Below are 8,972 nucleotides of genomic sequence, written 5' to 3' on the forward strand. Positions count from 1 at the left end.
TAATTTTAAAGACCAATCCTTTCTATTGGCATTAACAGTTTTTTCCAGGATCTGTTTGATTTGTCGGTTTGACACTTCAACTTGCCCACTAGTTTGAGGATGATATGGTGTGGCCAATTTGTGGGTGACATTATACTTTTTCATCAATGTTGCAAAAGGTCGGTTACAAAAATGGGTTCCCCGATCACTAATGATTGCCCTAGGAATACCGAAACGGGAGAGAATATTTTTTTTAAGAAACTTAATGACCATTTTGCTATCGGGTGTTCTACATGCAATTGCTTCTACCCACTTTGAAACATAATCAACTGCTACTAGAATATATTTATTTCCAAAGAAATTTGGAAATGGTCCCATGAAATCGATTCCCCAAACATCAAAAACTTCAACTACCAAGATTGGGTTGAGTGGCATCATGTGTCGCTTGGTGATTCGGCCCATTTTCTGACATTGAGCATAATTTTTACAATATTCGTGAGCATCCTTAAACAAATTGGGCCAATAAAAACCACATTGGAGAACCTTAGCAGCAGTTTTCTTAGACGCGAAGTGACCCCCACATGCTTGATCATGACAAAAAGATAAAATATTCATGACTTCGTTATCTGGGATACACCTTCTAATAATTTGATCAGGACATTGTTTAAAAAGATAAGGATCATCCCAAATGAAATACTTCACTTGGGCAAAGAATTTATATTTATCCTGCTTAGTCCAATGAGAAGGTATCTTGCCTATGGCTAAATAATTTACAATATCAGCAAACCAAGGTTCAGTAGACAAAGACATGAGTTGCTCATCTGGGAAAGATTCATTGATGGGTGGTTCACTAGATGGTGCAACTGGAATTTGGGACAAATGATCTGCTACAACGTTCTCAGTGCCTTTCTTGTCCCTAATTTCTAGGTCAAATTCTTGAAGGAGCAAAATCCATCTGATTAAACGTGCCTTGGCATCCTTCTTTGCTAGGAGATGTCTAATGGCTGAGTGATCGGTGTAAACAATGGTGTGGGTCCCAACCAAATAAAATCTAAATTTCTCTAAAGCAAAGACAACGGCAAGGAACTCCTTCTCAGTTGTGGTGTAGTTAAGCTGCGCATCATTTAAGGTTTTACTTGCATAATATATCACTCTAGGCAGCTTATTTATTCGTTGACCTAAGATTGCGCCCACAACATGATCGGACGCATCACACATTAATTCAAATGGTTCAGACCAGACAGGAGGATGAATGATTGGAGCTGATACAAGTGCATTTTTTAGAAATTCAAAGGATTCCAAGCACTCATGAGTAAATTCAAATTTGGTATCCTTTGCCAAAAGATTAGTCAGTGGACGTGCTACTTTGCTAAAGTTGGCAATAAACCTTCTATAGAATCCAGCATGACCTAAAAATGAACGTATTTCTTTCACAGATTTAGGTGGTGGAAGACTTGCAATTAGATCTATTTTGGCCTTGTCCACTTCAATCCCCTTTTTAGAAATGACATGGCCAAGAACTATTCCCTGTTTGACCATAAACTGATATTTTTCCCAGTTGAGAACTAGGTGCTTCTCCTTACATCGTTCTAGAACTAATTGCAGGTGATTCAGACACTCGGAGAAGGTTAGACCAAAAACAGAAAAGTCATCCATAAAAATTTCTAGAAATCGTTCTATCATATCTGAAAACATGCTGATCATGCATCTCTGAAAGGTTGCCGGTGCATTACATAGTCCAAAGGGCATTCGTCTATAGGCAAAAGTACCAAATGGACAGGTGAATGTAGTCTTTTCTTGATCTTCAGCGGCTATGGGGATCTGATTGTAATCGGAGTATCCATCAAGAAAACAGTAAAACTCTTGTCCGGCTAGTCTTTCCAATATTTGATCAATAAATGGCAAAGGAAAGTGATCTTTCCTTGTCGCAGCATTCAACTTTCTATAGTCTATACAGACCCTCCATCCCGTTTGGGTCCTAGTTGGGATAAGTTCGTTTGCATCATTTTGGACCACTGTTACCCCAGATTTCTTGGGTACTACTTGAACTGGGCTTACCCAAGAGCTATCAAAAATAGGATAAATTATTCCACTATCTAGGAGTTTCAGAATCTCCTTTTTAACTACATCCTTCATAACTGGATTAAGCCTTCTTTGGGCTTCTCTTGTTGGTTTAGCCTCTTCCTCTAAGTATATTCTATGTTGAACTATAGAAGGGCTTATTCCTTTGATATCTGCTATGGTCCAACCTATTGCCTCTTGATTTGCTTTTAGAACTGACAATAACTCCTCCTCTTGCTTGGGATCTAGGTCTGATGCAATAATTACAGGCAAAGTTTCTTTGGGTCCTAGATATGCATACTTGAGATGTTCTGGGAGGGGCTTCAGTTCTAAAATGGGTGCTTCCTCTATCGATGGTTTAGGTGATGAGTTCACCATCTTAATGATTGGTTCAGTAGGAAGTGTCGATTCCTGATTAATCTGATTTTCTTTAAGTATTTCATTGACATCCTCAGACTCATGGATTAACCAGGGGTTAGACTCTAGGTCGACTTCATCATCACTAATGTCAATGGATTCATAAATACCATCTTGGACTACATTGACATCAGCATGAGAAGAGGATTCCTGTTCTAAGTTAAAAACATTAAGCTCAATGGTCATATTCCCAAAGGATAACTTCATTAGACCATTTCGACAATTGATTTCAGCATTGGCCGTAGCTAAGAATGGTCTTCCTAAAATGACAGGTATATGTCCTTTAGGATTCGCAACTGGCTCAGTCTCTAAAACAATAAAATCTACAGGAAAAATGAAATTTTCAACCTTTATCAGAACATCCTCGACCATTCCCTTAGGGATCCTGAGAGATCTATCGGCTAACTGTAATGTGATCCCAGTAGGTTGAAGTTTTTCTAATCCTAGTTGTTCATACACCGAATATGGAAGGATATTCACACTAGCTCCTAGATCTAGCAAGGCCTTTTTTATATTGGTTTCTCCAATAACACAAGAAATTGTTGGAGCTCCAGGGTCCTTATATTTAATTGGCACATGGCTAGATAGGTATGAACTGACACTTGCAGCCAAAAATGCTTTCTTTGGTACATTAGTGGTCATTTTCCTAGTGCAGAGATCTTTTAAAAATTTGGCATAAGTTGGAACCTGATGGATTATATCTAAAAGAGGAATATTAACTTGGACTTGTTTAAATACCTCTAAAATTTTGTCTAAATGTTCAGATTTATTGGATTTCAGTCTGTTGGGAAAAGGAGCTCTAGGACTTTTAAGTACTGGACTAGGTGAATTTTCAGTTTCTGATGCTTGAGGTTGAAAGGTAGTAGTTTTAGAAGGTGACTCGGCAGATGAGTCATCTATATCATCAAGTGCAACTACCTTATTGTCTATTTGTTTTCCTGATCTTAAGGTATGAATGGCATTTATACCATTAACTTGGTTTCCTTGTTGGGGTCGTGGACCATTTTGGTTCCTAGGATTTGGCTCATGTTGGCTAGGTAACCTACCATGTTCTCGTTCACTAATGGTCGAAGCCAGCTGACTTACTTGCATTTCCAGACGGGCTATAGCTTGGGTGTTATTATTTATGAGTTGACCCGTAGTTTGCATAAAGCTGGTATGTGTTTTCATCATGGCTTCTAGGCTTTTCTCTAAAGAGGTAATTTTTTTGTCATTATCATGGAAGCCTGGCGAGTTGTTCATCACTGGGTTGGACCTTAGATTTTGCTGATTGAAATTTGGATTACCTACATTAGGATTCTGGGACCATGAGAAATTCGGGTGATTCCTCCAACCTGGGTTATATGTGGGTGCATAAGGATTGTTCAATGGTCCTTGATAGGTGGCATTCACCTGTGCACACTCATTCGAGTAGGAACATTCTTCTAAGACATGGTCTGGTGCATTGCACCCTTTACACATGGGTGCAGATATTTGATTTACATTGGCTGGTCTCTGTAATTCTAAGGCTTCCAATCTACGTGTTAAGGTTGCAATCTTGGCCTCTGATGCTAGGGTTGGTTGAATTTGATGCATTCCTCCTCTTGAAGGTGTAGCTTTATCAGGTTCCCTAGTTGTTTCCCACTGTAAATTTTTCTCGGCTAGGTCTTCTAAGAATTGCCAAGCTTCAGTAGTTTCTTTGTCCATAAATTGGCCTTGGCACATGGACTCTAGCATGGTTCTTGAGTTTGAATCTAACCCCTCATAGATGATCTGGCATAGTCTCCAAGTTTCTATTCCATGGTGTGGGCATTGGGTCAAAAGATTCTTGAAACGATCAAAGTACTTCCAAAATGATTCACCAGCTAGTTGGTAAAATTGATTTATTTCATTCCTAATCCTAGCTGTTTTATGATGGGGGAAATACTTTTTTAAAAATGTTCTCACAAAGCCCTCCCAAGTAGTGACAGAATAGTTTGGCAGACTATAAAGCCACTTCTTAGCATTGTCCTTAAGGGCAAAGTTGATTAATCTAAGTTTGACCTCATCCTCTGTTAATTGCAGTTTCATGGTTGCACATACCTCCTCAAATTCTCTAATAAATATATAAGCATCTTCTAATCCTGTGAATTTTGGAAGCATATTTATGATTTGAGGTTTGATTTCAAAATTGTTAGCTGTGGGTTGTGGCAACCTGATACAAGATGGTTGGATGGAGCCAACTGGATAACACAAATCCTTAAGGGTCATGGGTTGGATTGGTTCAGCCATTGGAACAACAGGAATTGACTCAATTCTAACTAGACGACCCGACACTCTTCTCCACACACGAGGTGTACGGTTCTCGATGTTTATACAATTTTTTTTTTTTTTTTATAAAATTTTTATGTATAAGGAAAAGAAAGAAAAGAGAAAAAGTTCTAAAGAGAAGATCCTAAGGAGTCCTAAATCTAAAGAAAAGTAACCAAATTAATTTAAATTTTAATTTTTTTTTTTTTTTTTCAAACAAGTGAATCAATAAATTAAACTCAATCTATCCTAGGGTTAACCTAAATCTAGACAGCTCCTAACTGTTCCAAGATGACCCTTCAAACCTTCCAAGTGGAGATTGATCAACTAGTTAGCCAGGTAAGTATAAGAGGTGGGACGTTCACTCATCGTTGCCTTTCTAGACACCAAACGAGTTGGCCAGGCCAGCAATTGAACCAATTTAACAAACCACCCTCAGGGACTTGCCTAGACACCAACTAATCAAACAACTCAAACTTGGTAGAACTCTTAGGGTTCTTTGTCCTATTGAGCTCGAATTCCTTAAGGTTGACGTCTAATTGATTTTAAGATTAAAAGTCTAGGTAATGCAATATGATGGAGATGGTTTTTGGGCTAAGGAAGGGTAATGAAATCCCCACCTTATCTTGTTAATGGGTTGATGCCCTTAGATTAATTATGAAAATGCAAATACAAATAAACAAGATGACCAAGAATGTAAAAGATTTTAATTTAGAATTTTTTTTATTTTGATATTTTACTTCACGATTATGAAATGTCTTTTGTTTTGTTTTATATATTTTTTTTTTTGTGATTAAGTAAATTCAAATGATTAGGTCTAAAAGCAAAAGTAATTAACTAAAAATAATAAAAGAGAAATTAGAAGCGTACCTGAGTTTTCCAGCAATCACCAACTAAATATAGAAACCTAAAGAAAAAAGAAAGAGAGTTATAACGCACGAAGAACAAATATTTGAAAACAATTTAAAATGCCAAATCCCCGGCAACGGCGCCAAAAACTTGATGTGCAAATCTTAAAATTTGTAAATAAAACCGCAAGCGCACGGTGTGCAGAGTAGCACGACCAGCGAGTACGGGTCGATCCCACAGAGACTTGGTTTTAAAAATAATTTTCAAATCTATGCTCAAGCGAGCTTTAACAAAAATCGAAAGTCGAAAGTTGTTTGCTAAAGATAATAAGACTAAGGATCTAGGGTTTTTGAATCCACTAGATCTAGATTAGGGAATTCTACCTAGAATTTTTCTTATTGATCCTAACGACTACTCCTCTTGTCTTTCCCAAGCATAGATTATGAAGGGACTAAGGCCCAACGATAACCCATCAAGATTCTTTACAGGGGAGTAATAACTAGGATCCCTTAGGGTTTTCTCCTCCTATGCACTGAATCAAGCATGAACTATGAAGGGACTCTGACCCAACTGTAGTTCATCAAAAATTCTTGGCAAAAGAGGAAGAAAAAGAAACCCTAAGAAAAAGAAAGAACCCTATGTAAAATCCCTACTCATGATCTAGCTTCATCGCAAACCCTAGAAGGGATGCTTAGCTAGACATGATCTAAATCTACTTGCAAAATTTAAATACAGAAAAATAAACTACCCTAATTTCATAAATTAAACTATCCTAATTGCATAAATTTAAACTACATAATTTAAACTAACCTAATTGCATAAAATTAAATTGCATAAATTAAACTATCCTAATTGCAAGAAAAATAAATTGCATAATGTAAAGAGATGAAATTGCATAAAAATAAGATTTTATATATAAAAAAAAATTTATTACAAAAACCTCAAAGCTCGAGGCTTGAAAAGAGAGCTAAAAACCCCACTATCTAGGGTTACAAGCTTGATCTCAAGGAAGAATACATAAAACAAGGGCCTTTGGGGGCTTTTTATAGGCATTTGGGGGTTATAAGGTTTTCAAAACTTTCGATGTGGGACTAAGAGGTTTTAGGGGGTTTATGGTGCGCCGATGGGTCCATGGTCCATGCGCCTGTTGCTGTGGACCAGGCGGCTAACCAGATCACCAAATCAGTTGATTTTTGACCAATTTTGATCTGATTTGACTCGGGTTTGACCCAATTGAGTCTTCTTTCTTCATTCTTCAATTCCTGGGTCAATTTAACTCCGTTTTGCATAAAATTTGCGCCGTTGGAATCCTCTTTCCTTGTTCTTTCTATTGATGATCTCTTCTTCTGCAAAATATAATAACAAGTATCAATTTCTTAATAAAGTTAGATAATTTAGATATTAATTGATACTTTTTATGTCAATTTGTGACATAAATCACAAGGTGTCTGGGATAGGGACAGTCAGGGTGAGGATGTTTGATGGGATTGTGAGGACATTGACAAATATAAAGCTCATCCCGGAGCTAGAAAAGAATTTGGTGTCACTAGGTTACTTGGAGCGCAGTGGATACAGCTTCAGCAGTAGGGCTAGACGCGAAGTACTGAACATCTCCAATGGAGCTATGGTAGTGATGAGAGGTAGGAGGTTGGACAATAACCTCTATTGCATGGAGGGATCTGTGGTGACCAGAGAGTCTGATGCAGCAGCTGCAGGACAGGACCAGTAGGGGGCTTACAGGATGTGGCACTACCACCTAGGCCACATGGGTGACAAGGGGCTGAGGGAGTTGACAGGAGAGGACTCATCTCTGATCTAGAGGATGGTGCTACAGGAGAGATCTGTGAGCCTTGCCAGATGGGAAAGTAGAGGAGAGTTCAGTTCAACATCAGTACAGCCCGCAGTGCAGCCCCTCTAGAGTTAGTACACACGGATGTGTGGGGACCAGCCCCAGTTTTAGCTAAGAATGGGGCCAGATACTTCATGACCCTGATTGATGATTTCTCAAGAAAACTCTGGATTTACTTTATGAGAGAGAAGTTAGAGGTCTTCACCAAGTTCAAGATCTGGAGAGCTGAGGTGGAGACAGAGTAGGGGAGGAGCGTGAAGTGTCTGAGGTCAGACAATGGCGGGGAGTACACCAGCAGAGAGTTTCAGGACTACTGTGAGGAGTGTGGGATCAGGAGACACTTCTCAGTTAAGGGGACTCCACAACAGAATGGGGTGGCCGAGAGGATGAACAGAACACTTTTGAAAAAGGCACGATGCATGAGGCTGCAGGCAGGGCTTCCAAAGGAGTTCTGGGTTGACACAGTTGACGTAGCGGGTTACTTGGTCAATCGGTCACCTCACACCAGGTTGGATGGCAGGCTTCCAGAGGAGGTGTGGTCTGGGAGGACAGTTGGGCTGGGCTATCTACGGGTATTTGGGTGCATGGCCTATGTGCACATTGGAGCTGGTGAGCGGAGCAAGCTAGACGCCAGATCACGCAAGACGGTGTTTCTAGGCTATCCATGAGGAGTCAAGGGATACAGGCTGTGGGATCCCTTGGAAAAGTAGGTCATCATTAGTCAGGATGTGACTTTTGATGAGGAGTCAGTCCTATGGAGGCGAGCAGGAGGAGGTCCAGCAGGGCGCTGCTTGACAGCTAACCTCTTTGATTTTGCCTCTTGCAGGTACTACTGGAGGACATGACATTCAGGTGGAGCACCTACCTAAGGTGTCTCCATAGGTGGAGAGGACTCGGACGGATGATCGAGGTGGAGAGGTCCAGCAGGAGTGAGCTGGATCGAGGACTGATATCGATGTTGCCCACACAAGCCCAAGAGGACCATCAGGCAACCGGATCGATATGGCTTCGAGGAGATGCTGTCATATGCCCTGGTGATAGCGAATGGAGACCCATATATGTATCAAGAGGCTATTGAGAGCCAGGACAGAGAGTGGTGGGTCCAGACGATGTCCGAGGAGATGCAGTCTCTCCACAAGAACCAGATGTGGCGATTGGTGCAGTTGCCACAGGGGAAGAGGCCCATTGGCTGTAAATTGGTCTACAGTCGTAAGGAAGGGCCTTCAGAGCAGAGAGGTATCAGATTCAAGGTGAGGTTAGTGGCCAAGGGATACTCCTAGAAGGAAGGCATCGACTTCAGCGAGGTCTTCTCTCCCGTCGTCAGACATACTTCCATCAGAGTGTTGCTGAGCATTGTAGCAGCTCAAGATTTAGAGCTGGAGCAGATGGATTTCAAGATGGCATTCCTCCATGGGCATTTGGAGGAGAGGATTTACATGGAGCAGCCACCCGATTTCAGGGATCCTGGATCAGAGGGAAATGTTTGATTGTTGCAGAAGTCGCTGTACGGGCTGAAGCAGTCACCGAGGTAATGGTACAAGTGGTTCAA

At 40.3% G+C, this 8,972-nt stretch overlaps 1 non-coding gene across 1 annotated transcript; it reads left to right on the forward strand.

Moving 5' to 3' along the window:
* The first annotated feature begins 4,231 nt into the window (after positions 1-4,231).
* On the forward strand, positions 4,232-4,338 carry LOC140852272 (small nucleolar RNA R71). Its single transcript, XR_012135174.1, has one exon. It is a non-coding gene; the product is annotated as a small nucleolar RNA R71 (small nucleolar RNA).
* Positions 4,339-8,972: the final 4,634 nt, after the last annotated feature.

Source organism: Elaeis guineensis, chromosome 10 (genome assembly GCF_000442705.2).
Source record: "Elaeis guineensis isolate ETL-2024a chromosome 10, EG11, whole genome shotgun sequence".
Taxonomy (NCBI): Eukaryota; Viridiplantae; Streptophyta; class Magnoliopsida; order Arecales; family Arecaceae; genus Elaeis; species Elaeis guineensis.